Raw genomic sequence first — 21805 nt, forward strand, 5'->3', positions numbered from 1 at the left:
GTCCACACTTTCAAACATATACATGTATATAAATATGTACATATTTACATCACAGGTAGTAGACTTAGCAAACCATAGCAGCTAATGTCATCATAGGGAATATTTAGCAGATAATAGTCTCTATAAACTTTATATGAATAGAAATAGAGTATGCAACATAGAAAATCAGGGATTCCCAAATCACATCAATCAACATTACAGGCCAAGCATCACATTTTACCCACTGTGTGCTGTTTTATGAAAGTTTAGTTCATGTTCATCTGGGCTCCATTTGTGTATACCAGGGAGAGCAATCACTTTACATTTTTAGGTCAGTTTTAAGTGTTGCTATTTATGAAGAAGTGAAGACTCTTTACAATATTTCCAGACTTTAGAAATATCTTGTTTTTATTATCTAAATGTTATTAATATGTCTGTTTTTTTTTTTTGAGCTGAGGATAGAACTCATGGCCTTGCGCTTGCTGCCACTGAGCTAAATCCCCAACCCCTGTCTTTTTTTTTTTTTTTTTTTATTTTCTGAACACTCTCATAACATAGGAATGGTATTCATACAATGAAACTTAGGGCCAGAGGTGGTGGTGCATGCCTTTAATTCCAGCACTTGGGAGGCATAGGCAGGTAGATCTCTGTGAGTTTAAGGCCAGACTGGTCTACAAATCAAGTGCCAGGACAGTCCCAGCTGTTACATAGAGAAACCTTATCTCATAAAAAAAAACCAAAAAAAAAAAAAAGGAAAAGAAAGAAACTTAGGAAGGAATGAAATTCTCAGAAATCGCATAGAAAGTAAGTCTCTGAAGACCACACAGCTACGCCTGCCCAGTTCTCTTCTCCTCTCCAGCCATGTGTTCAATGTCAGTCTTACAAAACTATGTTAATTGTGTTAGGTGCTAAATAAGATAATACAAAAGTCTCAAATAAGATATTTGTATCTATTTCAGCACTTACACCATTAATATCACACATCTAATGTTTTGTTCTGTTGTCAAAGAAGACAAGCATTGAAATTTCAAAGTATAAATGAATCCAACTTCATAGTTCTTTGATCATCTTTTCCTCTACTAATGAAACACTTTAAAGTTAAATCTGATAATGGCAATAGTCAGCTGACACTAAGTATGCTTTTTGGATCATGAACAATCATCTAACTCGCTTTAATGCCAGTTAGGGACCTGGCTTAAGAATGAGTTTATATTACCTTTTCAATGTAATGGCTATACCCCCACAGAGAGACATTTTACATTTGCATACATACTCATGTCATATAAGCTTAGTATAATAAAAAAAAAAAAGTGGGGCAGATATTTTTAGTAGAATTTTCAGAATCCTCAGTAAAAATTGGTTCAGGATAGTTGCATTACAAGGATGTGTTATCCATGCTGCTTTAAGGAGCTTTAATATGTTAGTAAGCTTAATAAGTCTAAAATAGGGGAACTTTCTATGCTCTTAGACTTTAAAATTTGTGTAGGTCTACCTTTAAAGTATGATTTCTGTTTTTTGAGAAGGATTCAAATGGAAATAAAACACATTCTATGTATTGTGACCTCTCTAAAATTGACAGTCTGGATTTTCCAACATTGTTTCCTATCCTGTAACAAGAGACAAATCCAGGCTATTAGATTGTAAAAAGAAACACTGGCAAAGTTGGTTTGATTATGATCAAAGTATTCTAAGACAGATTCTGAAGCATGAGATGACAAATTTAAATGGTGAAAAATGCCTGCGAAATGCTTGTTAGAGTTCTTGGATATCAAATGTACAGGAGACTCATAAAACACTGCAATGGGAAAATAAAGACACCCACGAAAAATGGGCAAGAAATCTTAATATGCATCTTGAAAAATATACACAAGCAGAAAATAAGCATAAGCCATATGCCATCAAGAAATTGCTAATCAAAATAGTAGTAACTAAGACCACTGCAAACTTACTATGGTTAAATGTGAAATGCAAATCTCAAAAATGTAAGCAAGAAACAAATCTGCATATTTTCTCATTCATTGTTGGTGAAAACACAATAAGGTAAAACATTTTAGAACAAACCTATAATTATATAGAATAGTGATCTCTCTATATATGTTTTATATACATATACATTTCATATATTTTACATAAATTATATAAAGCAATATACTTTCTATATAAATGTATTTTTATATATTTCATCCAAACCACAACTTCCCCTCCCTCCACTCCTCCCTGTACTTCTTCTCTCCCTCAGATCCACTGTTCTTTCATTTATTTTCAGAAAAGAACATTCCTTTCAGTGATATCAACTGAATATGGCCTAATAAGATGCAATAAACACTAATACCAAGGCTGAACGAGGCAACCTAGTAGTTTGTAAAAGTTCCCATGAGTAGGCAAATGGGTCAGAGATACCCCCACTCCCATTGTTAGGAGTTCAACAAAAATCTTAAGCAGAGAGCCTAACATGATTGCCCCTTCAGTTTCTCTGAGTCCCTATGAGCCCTGCTATGTTGATTCTGTGGGTTCTGTTCTGGTTTCCTTGACTGCTCTGGCTCCTACAATCCTTCATTGCCATGTTCTGTGGTGTTTTCTTCATCTCTGCCTAATGTTTGTGTGTGGGTTGTAGGGAATACATGAGTTACACAAATGGAACTGAGAGAAAGTTAGACCAAGTTGTTTACACTAAGATTAGATACAAATGGTGCCAAGAGGAAGTTAGCTCAAGTTGTTTATGCTGAGATAAGATACAAAGATAAGGAGATGATGTCAGTGCATAAATAGCTCGTAAAGAAGGGAATGAGTATAAGGTGACCTTTAAAACAATTGGTTGGTTACTTCCACCCCCTCCTAGGGTTCTGAGGTTTTTCACTATGAAAGAGGCTTCCTGCCTAACAATAAATGAGTTCTTGTTTGACTTGACTCCCCAGGTAAGAGGAAGGCTGGGAAATGGGTGAGAGGCACACTTAACTTTCCTGGGTTCCAGGCCACCTCTTCAGAGACGACCTAAGTTCCCGGTGGGGTAAGACCCCACAGTAGGTTTCTGCATCTTCTCCCATCAGTGGTTGAAACAAGACTCCCTAATGACAGCTGGGATAGGTACCCATCCTATGATCCTATGAGTATAGCTGATATCATTAGGAATCTTTTTTCTCTTCTTTTCTCTCTCTCTCTCTCTCTCTCTCTCTCTCTCTCTCTCTCTCTCTCTCTTTTGAGTTATTTTTGGTTTCTTCCCTAAGACTTTGAGCCATCCAGCTTCTGTATCCTGGCCATCTAAGTGGTGCCAAAAATGGGCTTCCTCTCTGTGGGCCTCAAGTTAGGACAATCATTGATTGGCATTCTCATAACCTATGAGCCACAATTGCCCCACTGGACAGGTTGTAGGTCTGAGGTTAGTGGTTGTGTTGGTGTCCCTGCCCTACCACTGGGACCCTTGCCTGGTTACAGAAGATGACTGGTTCAGTTGTCTGTATCTTTCATTCTTGGAAGTCCTTGAGAAGGTCACTGTCACATGTTCCAGGAAGTTTCCACTGCACTAGGTTTCCATGTTGACACCAAATGCCTACCTATTCCGTCCTCTCCCCACGTACATTCTCCCAGTTCTTCCTGCCTTCTTCATCGATTCCTCCTCTTCCTATCCCCCCACTCCTGGTCCATCCACAAAGTCTATTCTGTCCCCCTTTTTCAGGAAGATCCATGCATCTTCCCTAGAACTCTCCTCTTTATCTAACTTCTCTGGGTCTGTGTATTGTAGTGTGATTATCTTAAATAAAAAGAGCAGGCAAGCCAGGTGGTGGTGGTGCACAACTTTAATACCAGCACTCGAGAGGCAGAGGCAGGGGGATCTCTGTGAGTTCGAGGCAGGCCAGCCTGGTCTACAGAGCGAGTTCCAGAATAGGCTCCAAAGCTACACAGAGAACAGAGAAACCCTGCCTCAAAAAAACCAAAAAACAAAAAAAAACCCAAAAAACCAAAAAACAAAACAAACAAACAAAAACAACAAACAGACAAACAAAAAAGAGCAGTCAATATCCACTTGTAAGTGAGTAGATAACATGTTTGTCTTTCTGGGTCTGGGTTGTCTCACTCTGGTTGTTTTTTTGTTTGTTTTTTTCCTAGTTCTATCCATTTGCCTGAAATTTCATGATGTCATTTTTTTTTTTCTAGCAACAGAGTAACACTCCATTGTGTAAACATACTATCTATATTCTTTATTCATTCTTTGGTGGAGGGATATCTAGGTTTTTCAAATTCCTGGCTTTTATGAATAAAGCCATTATGAACCATAGTTGAGCAAGTATCCTTGTGGTTGGATGGAGTGTCCAAGAGTGGTGTAGATAGTTCTTAAGTTGATTGATTCCCAGTTTTCTGAGGAAGTACCATATTGATTTTCATAGTAGCTGTACAAGTTGAGTTGACACTCCCACTGGCAATGGAGGAGTATTCCCTTTGCTCCACATCCCACTAGATTGATATGTCACTTTTGTTATTGAACTCAGCCATTCTGACAGACATAAGACAGAATCTCAAAGTGGTTTTGATTTGCATTTCCCTTATGGCTAAGAATGTGGAACATTTCTTAAGTATTTCTCAGCCATTTGGATTCTTCTGTTGCGAATTCTCTGTACCTACTTTTTAATTGAATTTTTTTTTAATGTCTACTTTTTTAAAAATTTATTTATTTATTTGTTTGTTTGTTTGTTTGTTTTCCGAGACAGGGTTTCTCTGTGTAGCTTTGCACCTTTTCCTGGAACTCACTTGATAGCCCAGGCTGGCCTCAAACTCACAGAGTTCCACCTGGCTCTGCCTCCCAAGTGCTGGGTTTAAAGGCATGCGCTGCCACCACCACCTGGCTAATGTCTACTTTCTTGATTTCTTTATATATTTTAGATATTAACCCTCTGTTGGAAGTGGAGTTGGTGAAATATTTTCCCATTCTGTAGGCTGCCTTTTTGTTCTATTGACTTCGTCCTTTCCGTTACAGAAGCTTCTCAGTTTTATGAAGTCCCATTTATTGTCAGTCTTAGTGCCTATGCTATTGGTATTCTGTTCAGGAAGTTGTCTCTTGTGCCAGTGCTCAAGAATATTCCTTAGTTTCTTTTCTTTCAAGTTCACTGTGTCTGGATTTATGTTGAGGTCTCTGATCCATTTTTAATTGAGTTTTGTGCAGGGTGATAGATATGGATATATTTGCATTCTTCTACATGCAGACATTCTCAAAGATGCTTTTTCTTTTTCATAATGCATTTCTGGTTTCTTTATCAAAATCTGACATCAATATGTATGTAGATTTATATCGGGATCATTGATTCCAATCTATTAATCAATGTTTTGGCCAATACCATGTGGTTTTTATTCCTATAGCACTTTCATATATATTAAAATCAGGGATGGTGATACTTCTGGAAATTCTTTCATAATTCTAGATGGTTGTAGTTATCCTGGGCTTTTGTTTCATATGAAGTTGAGAATTGTCCTTTCAAGATCTGTAAAGAATTGTGTTGGACTTTCAATGGCTATTGAATTCAATCTGTTGATGGTTTTTGGTAGGATGACCATTTTTACTATGTTAATAAAATTGATTGATGTGCATGTGAGATCTTTCCATATTGCTCCTTCTTCTACAATTTCTTCAAAGGCTTCATGTTTTTGTTACACAAAATTTCACTTGCTTGGTTAGGGTTTCCTCAAGATATTTTATGTTGCTTGTGACTACTGTGAAGGGTATTGTTTCCCTGATTTATTTCTCAATCCATTTATCATTTGTGTATAAGAGGACTAATGATTTTTTTAGAGTTATTCTTCTATCCAGCTAAATAGCTCAAGGTATTTATCAGCTATAGGATCAAACTACTTGATTATGATTGATAATCTTTTTTATGTGTTCTTGAATTTTATTTGCAAGTATTTTTTGAAAATTTATGCATCTATGTTCATAAAATAAATTGGTGTGTAATTATCTTTCTTTGTTTTATCTTGGCGAGTTGAGTAACAGGCCTCATAAAATGAATTCAGCAATGTTCCTTCTGTTTCTATTTTGTATAATAACTTGAGGAGTATGGGAGTTAACTCTTCTTTGAAAGCCTGCTATAATTTTGTGCTAAACCATCTGGCTCTGGCCTTTTTTTTTGCGGGGGGGAGGTGTTGGAAGGCATTTAATGACTGTTTCTATTTGTTTAGGGCTTATAGGTCTATTTAAATTGTTTATATGATCTTGATTTAACTTTGGTAAGAGGTAGCCATAGAGAAAATTATCCATTCTTTTCTTGTCTATTCTATTTGGTGTTGTGTATGCTTCTTGTATCTTTATTGGCATCTTTAGATTAGGAAATTTTTCTTCTATGATTTTGCTAAAAATGTTTTCTGGGCCTTTAAGCTGGAATTCTTCCCATTTTCCTATCCCTTTTATTCTTAGTTTTGGTCTTTTCATAGCATCCCAGATTTTTTGGTGTTTGGTGTCAGGAATTTTGGAGATTTAACTTTGACCTATGTATCTTCTTCTATTGTACCTTCAATGTCTAAGTTTTTTCTTCCATTCTTGTAGTCCATTGGTGATTATTGTGTCTGCATTTCCTGTTCACTTACTTACATTCTCTACTTTCTGAATTCTCTCAATTTGTGTTTCTTATATTGCTTCTATTTCCATTCTCAGGTTTTTGATAATTTTATTAGTTTCCTTCAACTGCTTTATCTTTAGTTTCCTTATCTGTATTTAAGGGTTTTACTCATTTCTTCCAGTTTTTAGTTAGTCTTTTCCTCAATTACTTTAAGAGATTTATTCACTTATTCTTTAAGGACATGTATCATCTTCACAAAATGGTTTTAAAGTCTTTTTCTTATGCTTCAGTTGCATTGGAATATTCAGGGCTTCCTGTAGTAGGATAGCTGGTATCTGATGGTGATATATTGTCCTGGCTATTGTCGACTGTGTTATTACACTGGCATCTAAAACATCTGAGTTTATGGTGATTACAGTTCTAGGTGGCAAGTTCTTGATTTCTCTTTGTTGGATTGGTATTTTGTTTCTGAGTTTCTGTTTCCTCTCTGGTCTTCTAAATTGTATGGCCTGTGTTTGATCAGGTGGTCTCCATGCAATTTTGGTCTTGGACTCCTGTTGTCTGGTGTGATCACTTATTGAGTATTGGGCCTCCAACTGAGTTGAAGGAAAGATTGTCTGGGGGCCTGCTGGGCCTCTAAACCATCAGGAAGTCACTGCTCTGGTTAGAGGCTGGAGTTCTGGTGGCCTGTATGGCCGGCCTCTGGTCCTTTGGGAGCATCTGTCTTAATTTTGGGCTGGGATATGGTGACAAGGGGTGGGGAGGGGAATGGGGATAGGGTCTTCTGCATGGCCTGCCGTTGGACAGGGTGTGTGCAGGAGGGAACCTAGAGCATCTGGAAGATCCAGGAGTAGGAGACCTACCTGGTCTTTTAACAGGCATGGCTTAAATTTGTGCAGTGTGTTTATGCCCAAGGAAGTGGAGAGAGTGGGAACATTCTAGGAAACTAAAATGGCTTTAAAACTAAAGTCTCAAGTTGAAAGAAAATCAACATGACCAACTAAAGTCATGCAGGAGTCTCACATCCCTGAAGGTCAAAACATGGCTAGAGACCACATAGCCTTACACTTTTACCTGTTTTGTTCTATTTAACAGGTAGGTGCCAGTGTTGATCATGTGTGTTCTCTGGTCTCCTTTCGGTTTCTACTTCACACTATTTTAAGGCAAAACATCACAATTTTATGTGAGGAATCACATTTTTTGGAGAATGGAGGAACTTATCCTGTTACTACTTTTAACTCTAGAGGCCTCTGTGTTCTTTTCTAATGTTACAAATAAATCAGAACCAAATCTAAGGAAGAGATATGAGAGTAGCCCACATAGGCTCCTGTGTTAGAGTATTTGCTCCCTACTTGGTGATATTGTTTGGAGAATATTAGGTGTGTCACTGGGGATGAACTTTGAAGTTTCAGTATGCCTGCCTTTGTGGATTCTAACCCTCTAAAACTCTAAGTTCTAAGTAAATACTTATTATTTTATAAGTTGTCTTGGTCATGGTGTCACAATAAAAGAAAAGTGACTAAGACCAGGACTTATTAGAGGACATTTTATTCCACAGCAAATTCTGTTGTACTCCTCTAATCTCCAAGAATTGTTAAAATTATTGCCTTTGTTTCTGTGTTTTTATAAGCTGTCTGAAAACCTAAAAGGTTGGGGCAATCCATTTTATTAATATTTAAAAGTAAAAACTTTCCACACTCATATATGTTACATGCATATAGTTTTTAGTAATCAGAATATCTTTTTTAACTATTTCACTTAAATTAATATAGTGCATTTGGATGATATGTAAGACTCTTGGCATGCATGCATCACATAATACATGTGGAGAATTTGCAGGAGATGGATGTTCCCAAAGTATTTAACTAAGGCTTGTGAATCGAGTGCTTTTACATACTGAGCCACCTTACTGGTCCCAGAATATTTATTTTTAGTAGATATTATTAATAGTTATTCAGAATATCCAGCCTGCATTTAATTTGAATTTTATTTATAGATTAATTTCCTGAGATCTGACATTTCAAAATGATAAGTGGAATAGTTCTTCGTGTATTAATTTTAACTTCCATTTCCATTACAGCAGTTGTAAAGCTTCCTCTGTGAATTCCATGAATATTCTTAGCTCATAAATTCCTAGGCACATTATAATTCTATCTCTTCTCTAAAGGGTATCATATGTCTCTTAGTTAAAATTACCAGTATACAAAAATCCTAGTAGTTAAACCAATAGATATCTTTGTGCCTTCATTTATGAATTCTCATGGCTGTCTGCTCTTTCTGCTGTATTTTTCAGTTAGATATGTCATAAATTGTTAGTTCCACCTCCTTCCTGTAGTATGTTCAGCTTTCCTTTATCTTAAAAATATTTTTTAGGAAATATAGTAATGTACTAAATAGAAGAGCATTGCATTATTCCTTTACCTAAAGATATTTTCTGTAAGTATGTGAGTTTTAGTTTGTTTGATGTATTTAGTCAAGGTTCTCCAGAGTAATAGCATTTATAGAATATATACATATATAAGACACATGGGTTTTATATATATATATATATATATATATATATATATATATATATATATATGGAATATGTATGATTATATATATGGAATATGTTTTATATATATATTCTAGTATATACCTCATCTTCAGTATCTTACAGAATCCCAAAAATGTAGAGTATAATGTCAGTGGAAGAATGAACTTGTTATTGAGGGTGAGAGCAAGCAAGCAGAGAGAGAGAAAGACAGAAAGAGAAAGACACACATACACACACACACACACACACACACACACAGAGAGAGAGAGAGAGAGAGAGAGAGAGAGAGAGAGAGAGAGAGAGAGACACTAGGAATGTCATGAGTCTTTGAAACTTCAAATTGCAACTCTAGTGACATACCTCCCCCAACAAAATGAGACATCCTAATTCTTCCCAGATAGTTTTACTAGCTGGAGACCATATGTTAAAACATATAAGCCTATGGGGAATATTCTCATTCAAATCACCACACTTACCTACTATGTATCTTTCTCATTACTTGGCCCCCTTACCTGCCACATCTTCTAGCGATCAGTCATCTAGCTATCTGCTCTCATCTGTCACTGAATTTAAAATTGTTCAAAGATAAGAAATTTCCTTATCATTTTACATTATTGGTATGCTATCGTATATTTTTTAAGGTAACTGGATGATTTCTTTAGCACTAATTTTCATTACTATAAAATATTTCATTTAAAACAATTAAATTTAGGAACTGGAGTGATAGCTCAGCAGTTACAAGCATATATTTCTCTTACAAAGGACCTGAATATGATTGTGACCACCATGGCAGGTAGCACATAGCCACTTATGAATCTAGCTCCAGGGGGATCCCAATGCCTCCAGTGTCCTGGATTACCTGCCTTCATGTGTGTATACTCCCATAGAGACTCAAATAAATATACAAATTAAAAGTAAGTCTTTACATGTTAAATTAATAATTATGCTTCTTTCATTAAAACATCTTTGTATTTGTAAGATACATTTTAATTTGTTGTAATTGATTTTCATTTGCTATTTTGTTTTACTAACCATTTATTTGTGTGTTGTCTAACTATAATTATAGTTCAATGATAATTACCACTTTATCACTTTCATTTTATATTAGATTAAAAAATAAATTTGTATTCATGGTTCTTTACTGCCTTATATCTTGTGAAATATAAGGATTCTTTTCTTTTTTTGAAAGAACACCTCTGAAATCATTAAGACCTAGGAGTTCAATAACATTTCAATTTATTTATGATCCACTTTTTGGGTCCAATATGGATGTTATATAAAGTTTATGAAACCTATTTTATCTAGATTTCCAAATTTATTAGCATTCACTTGTTATTTTTTAATGTTGATATTCTTCTGTGGCAGTATATCTTTCTTTTTAATTCATTCAATAGTTCATTTGTATTCTCCATTAACTCCATTTCAATTAGTCTTGTTACAGCACTTTCTACTTATCTCTTACCTAAATACCTCAAACTTAAAAATTGTGTTGTCAGTAAAAACGTAGAACACCTTCAATCCTTGCAAATAGATGTCTTCACTGCTTCTTAAATAGACACTTAACATTCAGTTCAATCATTCTTTGCCTAAATTTTTCCTAAGGAAAATCATAGCACATATTCACACAAATGTCTGTAATAGTTTTGCCTTACAATCCAAATACCATCCACCTAGAAAATATATAAACAAAACATGTTTCATTTACACAATGACATATGATTTATCAGTAAAACAACTAAGAAGAGGGCATGACATCTCACTTCTATGATGCAAACACTCTGGAGACAGGATCTGGGGTTCAAGATCACTATAGCTGAACAGTGGATTTTGAGAAGGCTAAGCTCACAAATCCTATTTCAATCAATAACAACAGCAAACCTTAAAGAATGGTATGGATTCATTTTATAGTCATTAGGCATACTAATGGTAGCTAAACATTGAAATGTGTATCTCCACATATTGTTTATACAGAGTTTCAGAAAATCTCACAAATATAGATTGAAAGAGCATATCTGAGTAGGTTTTGGATTAATTTTGGAGTAATTGATAGTAGACAGTTTTACATATCTTCAAAAGTGACAAAAATGTCACTTCTTTCTGAACAATTAATTCACATATTTGGTTGCTTAATTTTACTTAATACTCCCTTCTAAATAAATACAGATTTTAATAAATAATAGTATTTTATTATAATTAGCTTAAAAACTACCAAATTGCCTTTTAAGATAAATGTCACCAGAGATCCCAATAGTAATACTGTTCTTTCTCTTTTATTGATGATCCATTCTTCCTCTATAGTGACTGGTGTAGGTATATTAGTGTTTTGTTCCTATAGTAAAATGTCTAAAATGAAAGTTAAAATTCCATACAATTTAATGAATATATATATATATATATATGTATATATATAATTGACATTAAAAATGGAAGTCATGAAGTATCACATAAATTTTACACTTTAAGTCTCAAATATAATTTGAAACTTAAAATTTATTTTAATTTCTTCACCACAAAAAATCCACCAAAATTTTACAACAGAATTAGAAATAGAAAAAAATTAGCTTTAAATATTCTTTTTATAACCTGTCCATTACCTGAATTCCTGTAAAAACTTACTTTTATCTTCATTTTTAATGATAAAAATAATATGACTTTATCATACATTATGAGAAATGTAGCATATGGCTCAGTTACTCATAATAATGTAATATATATTTATGTGATTATTTGATGATTTTTCTAAACACAGAGTAGGACTGCTTACTATAGAGTTTAGAGTGTATAATAAGAGTTTAGCATATTTAACAGATATCTATAATAACTTGTTCAGATAAGCTCATCCACAAACATCTTAGAAGGATCAAAGATACATATCAATTCTAACTTGCAGGTTAATTAATAGTTATACATGTTTTTAAGGGTCAATAGACCTGGAATTTTCAACTATCAGTCTAAGGGTAACTGTAGAAATGGACAGCTCCCTAGAATATGCACCAAATAGGAGGCTAAGAAAAGTATAAGTTACTAATTTCTATTACAGTATGTGCCAAATAATTGTAAAAGGATTAAGTATTCAGAGAACTCTTCTTTATTTTACATTACCCTGTAATTCCTTCCATTATATCTAAAATTCAAATCAAAGTTAACTCAGATTATATAACTCCATTAACTTTATTTACATTATCAGTATGGCATAAACATATATACAGATGTATAACATAACAACATGCTTTTACATTTTTCTTTTAAAACACATTTCTGTGTGTGTGTGTGTGTGTGTGTATGTGTGCAAGTGTTTGCTTGCATGTGTGTTTTTGTGTGTGTACATGTGTTACTGGTGATCTAATCCTAACCCATGTTTTTACATGTACTAAGCATATATTTTACTCCTGATATACCTCTACTGAGTCTTAACTGATTTTAAAAAGTCTTAGTAGATTTGTAAAATTGGTTAAAAATGTTGATTTTAAGTGGATATTAGTCCTTCACTTTAAATATATGAGTAAAAAGAATAGGTTAAATAACATTAAAAGATTTAAAGAATTCAATATACATTAGCACAACATATCTACGTTATTTGAGCCTATTTGTAAGACTCAAATTTTCTTTCTACACCAGGCGTGTAAGTAGGAATGTTAATTGCTGTCTCAGTAAAAATATTTCCACATTATTTTAAGAGATTTATCAAATTTCAGACCTCAATTTGTACCTTTAACTTTTTAATCATTTAAATCAGAACCTACTGTAAAAAAAATGTATGTTTGCCAATTTTAAACTACTGACCACCTTTATGAATGAATAAAACAAAGTATGTTTATTTATTTAAAACAAACACTAAGATCCATATTTCTTAGAAATTTAGATTTATACTCTTTGTCAATAACAATTATTCCACTATGATTTTTAAGCTGTGTTTTTCTTTATGTCTTTGACCCTAGAGCCAACATTTTCTTTGTAAAGGTAGTTAGATGGCCATGTTTTAGACCTGGTACTTGAGATTCTGAATGCTTAGCTCAAATTTCTTTTTTATATAAATACTTCTCCAGGACATAAGACTCAGAATTCCTCGATAATGATGTCTGCTCGTCCTGGTGCTGGCATGGCCATGACCCTGGAAAAAGAAAATGTGGAGGTTATTGAGTGCACGATGCACATTGTGTATGTAAGCTCTGCTGAAACAAGAGGAACACAAGGTTAGAGGGAGTTATACAATCGCACAGGCAGGGATGCTGTTGGCCTCTGAAGGCACTGAGGAATGAAAAACTAGGTGTACTGAGGCTCAAGGCCTGGGAGAAATGTTTCAGTCTTGGATCCTACTGAATTTGTTTGTTCACAAACAACAATCATTGGGCCTAAAATAAATAATATTTCTGCCTCTTCAATATCTATTTTATTATCTTCATAGTCTTTGTAAATAGATATAAACACATTTTTTAAATTCATATCTCATGTTGAAAATATATATGATGATACTTTTCCTTTTAAAATTTATAAACATTCATGGTAACAATATAAAAGTCTGCCTTTAATAAAAGTATAGAATTGGACCAAAACCTTATAAAATATGAATGGGGAAATAAAGCAAAGTTGTCCATATTACTATTGTGTACAGGAAGTTTCAAAGGTAAAGAAAGTGGACAGATAGACCACACAGAGCAGCTCTGAATATCTTCAAGCAGAGTATTAAAATGTATATCTGTTTTCTTTGGTAGAAATATCAAATAAAATACCAATAATAGTATGAAACATTAGCCTTGTCATGTTTTCCAAGAATGCCATAAAATCATAAGCTAATTACCATGATTAATTATTAATGTCTACTTTCATAAAAAAACACACTCTGATCTGAAAGGTTAACTTGTATTTGAATGATAAAATGCTGTATAAAACCAATTTCCTGAAGGATAACAAAATTCACACACCCCAAATACAAAAATTAAGCAAGGGTAATGGCTGGTCAAGGTGCAGGGCTCAATCTGAAATGCTAAATGCATGTTAATTCCTCCAAGTCTCAGAGAATACCATGGAAGAGGAGGAAGAAAGGAGAGCAAGAAGGTAGGTAAGAGGTCTGTAAAATACTAACAGGCATGATATGACCATAAGGCTCATTAAATCACAACAGTTATGATGGCTTGCATAGGGTCAGCATATGTCCTAGCCTATAAAGATTCAGTAATGTAGATACATAAGGCCCCACAAAGAAGAGCTAATTATCACAAGTGACATTAAAATAATGATGGACATCTAGGCTATTTCTAATTCCTGGCTGTTGTGAAGAGAGCAGCAATGAATGAACATGAATAATCAATTATTTCTGAACTAGGATATAGAGTATTCAGGTAAATATAACCAGAAATGATATGGCTGGATCCATATGGTACATCAGTTTTTTACTTTTTGTCAATCATTCACACTGATTTCTAGAGTGGCGGCACCAGTTTGATATATAGATAATGAAAATATGGTACATATACACTATAGGATATTCTTATCTGTAAAGGAAATACTACATTATGAAATTTTCAGGTAACTAGAGCTGCCAAATAGTGCATCTCTCAACCCTTTTCAGAAAATTTCTTTATTTTAACATTAAATAAAAATTAATGCAGGGATCCTCAAATGCCTGATATGAAGAAAATAAAATAACTATCAAGTGATGAGCTCTAAATGGAACTTTTTTTATCATACCCCTCTACCAAGCCTCATTGACCATCATGGAGGAGAAAGAGAAAACAGTATAAGAGACATACGATGTAGAGGTCTCCAGCAGAACAGTATTCACTGGATATGACAATCTCATTACACACATGAACAGAAAGTGGTGGGATTGCAAGCACAAGGCATTAACAAAACCACTAGAGCTCTGACTCTGCCTCTCATCGGCTGCAACAGTCTGCAGAGTGACCCCTGCACCTCACCTGTGCTGCATAGTAGATCTTACCCTGGTGGTGCAGGTGTGGGAGGACATGAGAGCAGGAGAACAGGCCTTGCCTCTTCCTAATTATACACAGAGAGAGCTAGCTGGAGCAGTGCTGGAGAGCTCGCCCTATTCTTGAGGACAAGGGAGAGCTTGAAGGCTGACCAATGCAACAACTATTCAGACTCAAAACCAGGACTCATTCCATCATCCACCTCATCTATGATTTGCTGGAGGATATGAAGAGGTCAGTCTTGCAGACCCAAAGTTACAGGATCTCCACAACACAAAACAACAAGATATCCATCCAAGAGGAGCCCCAGTGAGAGCCCAGAATCTATGGTATAGCAAAAACCAGAAGCTTAAACAAGACCAGTGACTCATTGCAGTGAATACTTGCAAGTGATAATGCATGGACTAAAGTGTATACTGTGTGACTACAGTTTTCATGATGAGATTTCTTTTCTTTTCTTTTCAATTTTATTTCATTTTATTTGGGGGGGAGTTGAAGAGTAGAGGGCAGATGTGAAGGAATGGAGAAATGAGTGGGATCCAGATGCATGATATGAAGTCTACAAAGTATCAATTTAAAAAATGAAGCAAAGACATAGAGGAGCACTGCTTGCTGATTTACTCCTCTTAGCATGCTCAGCTTGCCTTCTGACACTACTCAGGATCATTGCCCAGGGGTGGCACTGCTCCCCAGTATTCTGGGCTTCTGCACATCAATCATTAATTAAGGAAATGCCCTACAGGAAATCTGGATGGAGCCCTTTACTTAAGTGAGGTTGTTCTTGCCACATAATTCTTGATTGTGTAACGTTGACAAAAATAACAATAACCAGGGCATATATACATAATATAATTATATTGAGATGTGAGAAAAATGAAATCATAAAATTTTCAATTAAATGGATGGACTCATAAAACATACTGTATATGACAAAACAAGTGTCAGAAATACAAATGACACATGTTTTGTCTTATTCATGTCATAGTTCCAAATTATTAGATGTGCATCTATAACCTGGAACAACCACAGAAACCAAGAAAGCACAAAGGCATATGTGGGGAGAGGGGTATAGGAAAGATAATGGATAAATAATACTAAGTACATTTGAAAAAGCCATATGAAAACACATTATGTTATGTTTATTTAAAATATACAAACACACATTTAAATATACAGAATATATATATATAATTTATACTCTATATATTCTATTTAACATAATCTCCATTGTCAAACATAGAAAACCTCATTTCAAATTACTGGTAAGATAAGTCTGAGAGACACCCAAAGTAATATAGGTCATTGTCATTTCCTTTGATTGCCTTCACAAAGTTACAGATAAAACCCTACTGCAGAATATACCAGGTATATTTTGGATACCTGAAAGACTTCTCCCTGAGTACTACCTTTTATAGTGCTGGAAGGGGATTCATTCTTGGGTTTTCAAATCCAGCCAACTTCTCACTCATACTTCCCATAACCATTGTAATTTTATTATTATTATTATTATTATTATTATTATTATTATATAATTAATTTAATTTTACATATCAGCCACGGATTCCCTGTCCTCCCTCCTCTCATACCCCAGTCTTCCCCTGCAATCGTTTTGGAACCATGGTAATTTCTAACTGCATTCTGAATACTTTTCCTTCCACCCATAGACAAGTACAGGCCTCACCCCTCATAAAAACAAAAACAAACAAACAACAACAAAGAAGCATCTTTTTTGCATCAGCAGCAGACCATTACAGAAACTCATACTGGTCAAAACACATGAAATGAATGTGGAGTATACACCCTCCACTGATGCTCAGAAAATATTGAGGAAGACATGGCTGAAAGATTTTAAGAGCCAGAGAAACACTGTTTTATGAGATAGTGCATCCTATTTATGACAGAGAAGATGTGACCATGAAATTATAACAATATAGTCATAAACAAGAATACAATGATTATACCACTTGGCATGCTATCATAGATGAGGAAATCTCACAAAGGCCTAGCTCTAGATGAAAAGCTATAGGCAATTAATGACTGCCGAGAGAGGGAAAATCAATCTTACCCAGTTGCATGTGGTCAGTCATAAACAGATACACATATGACCAACGATAATTAGACTGAGTAGGTTATGTCTATGTATATGTCATGAATTTTAGAAGAAATTAGAGAGAACACTGAAGGAGTTGGAGGAGCCAGAGGGAAGGGTGAAAATGTCATAAATAGATAAATCATGTATATAATACTCAAAAAATTAATTAAGAAGTAGTTATAAAAATAAAATTAATAAAAAGATGTGAATATGAAATGGCAACTCAGCAAGACTGGAAAATTTGGGTAGGAAAGTGATGAGGATAAGGGAGGGTGGAAAAGAAGAATAGAATATTCTTTATACATGTATGAAATTGTCAAAGTATAAAAGAAAAATAGATATTTTCTATATTAATATTATCTACACAAAATGTATATTATAGTAAAAACATATTTGAATACAACTCATATATGTCTAATACAGAAGAAATAATAAACAGTGCCTATTTGGGAAAAATATATATATTATACACTTACATATATGCAAACAATAATAAAAGAGAACTGGGAGGGATAATTGTGACAAGGAAGATAATATGGGAGAAATAGCTAAAATTGATTGCCATTTGAGTAGATTGTATGGAAACAATATAGTAAAAAGCTTCTTAAAATTTATACACATGTGAAAGAAATCTGTCTTCTTTAGAGTTACTATTGCTATGATGAACATCAAAAGCAACTTGGGAAGGAAAAGGTTTATTCTACTCCTGGTTTCATATAACAGCTCATCATCAAAGCAGTGATATCAGAAAGTCACACAGGGCAGGAACCTGGAGACAGATGCTGGTGTGGAGGTCATGGAGAGGGGCTGGTTACTGGCTTACTCCCTATGACTTGCTCAACTAGCCTTCTTATAGAGCCTAGAACAACCAGCTCAGAGATTACACCATTCACAATGGACTGGATCCTCCCCCATAAATTACTAATTAAAGAAAATGGCATACAGCTGGATTGTATGAAAGTATTTTCTCAATTTAGGTACTCTCCTTTCAGATAACTCCAGCTTATGTCAAGTTGACAAAAAACTATCCAGGACAAAAATTAAATGGAAGCACCAAGTAATGGGGGTGACAATCCACAACTAGACATCTTTCACCACCAAATGGAACCTCAAGTGTGGGGAATGGATTATATCTAATCAAGCGATGATAAGGCCCTACTGCTGAAAACAATACCTGTTTCTGGATCCTAATGGCTCCCTTCAAGGAGGAGGTGAGAAGGTGCAGCATCAATGACACAGACACTGGGAGTAAGTTGATGGCAAACAGCAGACTCCTTTATTCAATATGGGGAAGGCCTTATATACCCTCCTCCCAGCAACCAAACGGTCCCAATCTGGTGGCATTGTATGGTCATTCCTCATTGGATGGGCATGAACAGGGACTCTGACAGTGACCAGGAACTCTGACAATGCCTGTTCCTAGGCCCTCAGGGAGAATCCAGGCTGGCTCATAAGGAATTACATTATGTGCATGCCTTGGCAACTGGTTTGGGACAATTTTCTTGACTCCATGGGCCTGTCCTACTATATATCCACCCTTTTATTTTATTACATGGACGCTTAGTGGGAGTCAGAGTTCTTTACTCTGGCCTTGTTGATACTACCTCAGGGCGGGTATCAGCAACTGGATTGTGCCTGTCATAGGTTGGCTTGCCAAACAGGTTCTTACCCATCTTTGACTATCAGCCCTCAAAAAGTGTCCATCTCTGTGGAGTCACCCTGCGTGGGGAGGGTCAGGCATGCATAACCTCCCTTGGAGGGATATGATTTGGATGTCTAAGAGCCATTAATACCTGTAGAGTTGCATTAGTGGCCACCCATTTTTACTGGATGTGCTTCAGGAGACACTTAAAAGGGAGAAAAATTAAAAATCATCACCCTGCCAATCAAAACCTAAGTGAAAATCCAGGGAATATCAATCTGCCTTTCTATATCATGCCAAACCTTTTCAAAAAATAATCAAAGGCTATAATCTCTACCCTTGTGTGATTTAATTGAAAAATTTCATGCATTAGCAGTAATAAATAATATAGAAACTTAGCTGACCATGAGCCTCTAATATATTTAGCTAGCTCCAGGCATGCTAAATTAATGTTCCTCACTTCAAAAGGCATCACAAAAATGAGGAAAAATGAAGGTCCACAAGTCTTCAGCTTTTATAGGGGCAATGAGAACAAGAAAGGAGAGTATATATATTACCCATCCTGGGTTATTTCCTCCTTGGTGGAAGCAGGCTGATCTTTGGCTAACCAGACATCTCTTGCTGGGACCCATATTGCATAGTGGAACTGTGAGGGGAAAAAAAACCATCCCTTCTCCAATGAGTTAGTAGGGGCTTGGCAGCTGTTATTGGAGGGAGATAGGATCTCTACATCTGCCAGGGCTAGGGGCATGTTCTTTGGCAGAGACACCCAGTGCGTGTGGCCCACACTGGGCACTTTGTCATCAAAACTGAGAAAATATACATGGAAAATGACCTCTTTGAAGACAAGATGAGGATCTCTATTAGTCTCTGGTGAGATAGTCCTTGTCAACAACTTTTTGAGGGCTCTGTTGGTCCACTACACAATGGTTTTTCCCTGTGGGAGATGACAGTGGTATGGGAAATCTTCCAAGACCCCAGAAAGTCATTGAATTGTTGAGAGGCATAAGCAGGGTCATTGTTAGTCTTACGTGCTCAAGGTACCCCCATAACTACCATTGTTGACATAAGGGCTTTTATAGCATTGATGGCCTTCTCCCCAGAAAAGGCCACAGCATAAACAAAGGAAGAACAGATATGTATTATCACATGAAGATTGCCAAAGAGGGCATGAACAGTGACATCCGTCTGACAGATGGCATTAGTCAAGAAGCCCTGAGGATTAACCCCTGCACATTGAAGTGGTCCTAAGGGGGCAAGAGGAGCACAAGTGGCACATGCCCAGGACAAAAGTTTACATTGGGAAACTGGTAATTCTGGAAAAGGTCTATGCAAATTCTATGGAGACAGATGGAACTGCTGGTGAAGAGCCCTGGCTTGCTCTAGGAGATCTTTACTACCTGTTAATATGATGGTGTCTGTGACCTCATTTCCTTGAGCCAGTATTCTGGGTAATTTGGAGTAAGATCTAATATGTGACAGGTACCAATGTTTAGTACTCTGACTTAGGGCATCTTGTATGAGCAGCATGGTGCTGGCTGTGGGAGTCAGTGAGTCTTTGACTCAAGAAAAAGCCAGCACATGAACTACCTGCACAATATACTGGATATCAAAAAAATATTAACAGACTCAGTCTGGTACTCCACCAGAACCTCAAGTAAGGTCAATATCTCACTCAACTGAATAGAACCAGGGTTAGGGATAACATATATAATATCTTTAGAGCCAGGATGCTGGATAAGAACACCATATATTATTTTATTGGATTCTGAAAAGGCCAGAGAAGCATGAGGGTTGGGAGTAGAGGAGAGGACTACATGGGACTGTATATTTATTGGAAGTGTGGGGATTTCTGCTCAGATCTTGTTTTTTGGTAAATTATTGTCAATACTTCCTGTGAATCCTACAATCTTTTCCTGAATGAGATTGAATCTGGGTACTGTTTAAAGAAACAGGGAAGATAAGCTTATCTGGATCTCATTTATATATTCTCCATGCCAACATCCATGTATGAAGGCATATTTGGAAGGACTGGTCAAATTTACAGATGACCTTGTGCAGATCAGAATGTGCTTAATGTCTCCATAGAAGGGGCTAAGATTGCCATAATACTCCCCAAATTCCCCCTGGTGTCCAGAGGATCATTGACAATAAGGGCCTGTGGGAATCATGGCATTGCAGGCTAGAGGTAGCTTGAATGGCCAAAACCTTTTGTAGCATATCATTAACTTCTTAGGTAAGCCTTACCTTAGTGAAAGGATAGGTGAGGCCCTCAAACAATGAAAAGAGGTATCATATCTCTTGGTCAGGAATGGGTAAGAAAGATTTAAACCAATTAAGTGTGCCACATAATTGTTGTAACTCAGAGAATGAGTACACTTCCTTTATTTCCAATTTAAAGGAAAGGGGGTAGACCTGCTTAGCAAGGGAAAAGTCTAAAAGGCAAAACGGGGTACCACTTCAACCTTATCTGGAGCCACCATAAGATATAATTATTTGAGATTTTCTAATACTCCCTTGGCAGTCTTTTGCAGAAAGGCTGAATCTGGGTGTATCAAGAGGAGATTATCCATATAATGGATCCAAAGAACTACCCTGAGGACATGATCAAAGCTTAAGAAACATATAACTGGCAAATAGTGGGACTATTCTTCATTCCTTGGGGCAAAACAGTCCATTGATATCTCTTAGCTGGTTTTTGCATATTAGGTTCCTACATAGTAAAGGGAAAATGATCTCGATACTGTGATGCCAGAGGAATTTGAAAAAAGCAATCCTTATTATCCAAAGCTAATATATAATAAGATGGAGGAATAGTGCCAGGGTGGAGGAGGTCTGGCTATGAAGACCCAATTTTTTCCATTAGACAATTAACTACACAAAGATCCTACAGGAGGTGGTAGCATCCTCATTTCTTGGGGATAACAAATTAGGCTTATTGTGGATGGTTCTATATGCCACACCTTTAGCTGTTCTACAATTAATTGATTTAGGATTAACAGCTTAAGTTCAATTATAGGCCATTGTTCTACCCATACTTCTTGACTGAAGAGCCATGTCAATGGAATGAGGCAAGGGGGCTGA

This window comes from Onychomys torridus, chromosome 10 (genome assembly GCF_903995425.1).
Source record: "Onychomys torridus chromosome 10, mOncTor1.1, whole genome shotgun sequence".
Classification (NCBI taxonomy): Eukaryota; Metazoa; Chordata; class Mammalia; order Rodentia; family Cricetidae; genus Onychomys; species Onychomys torridus.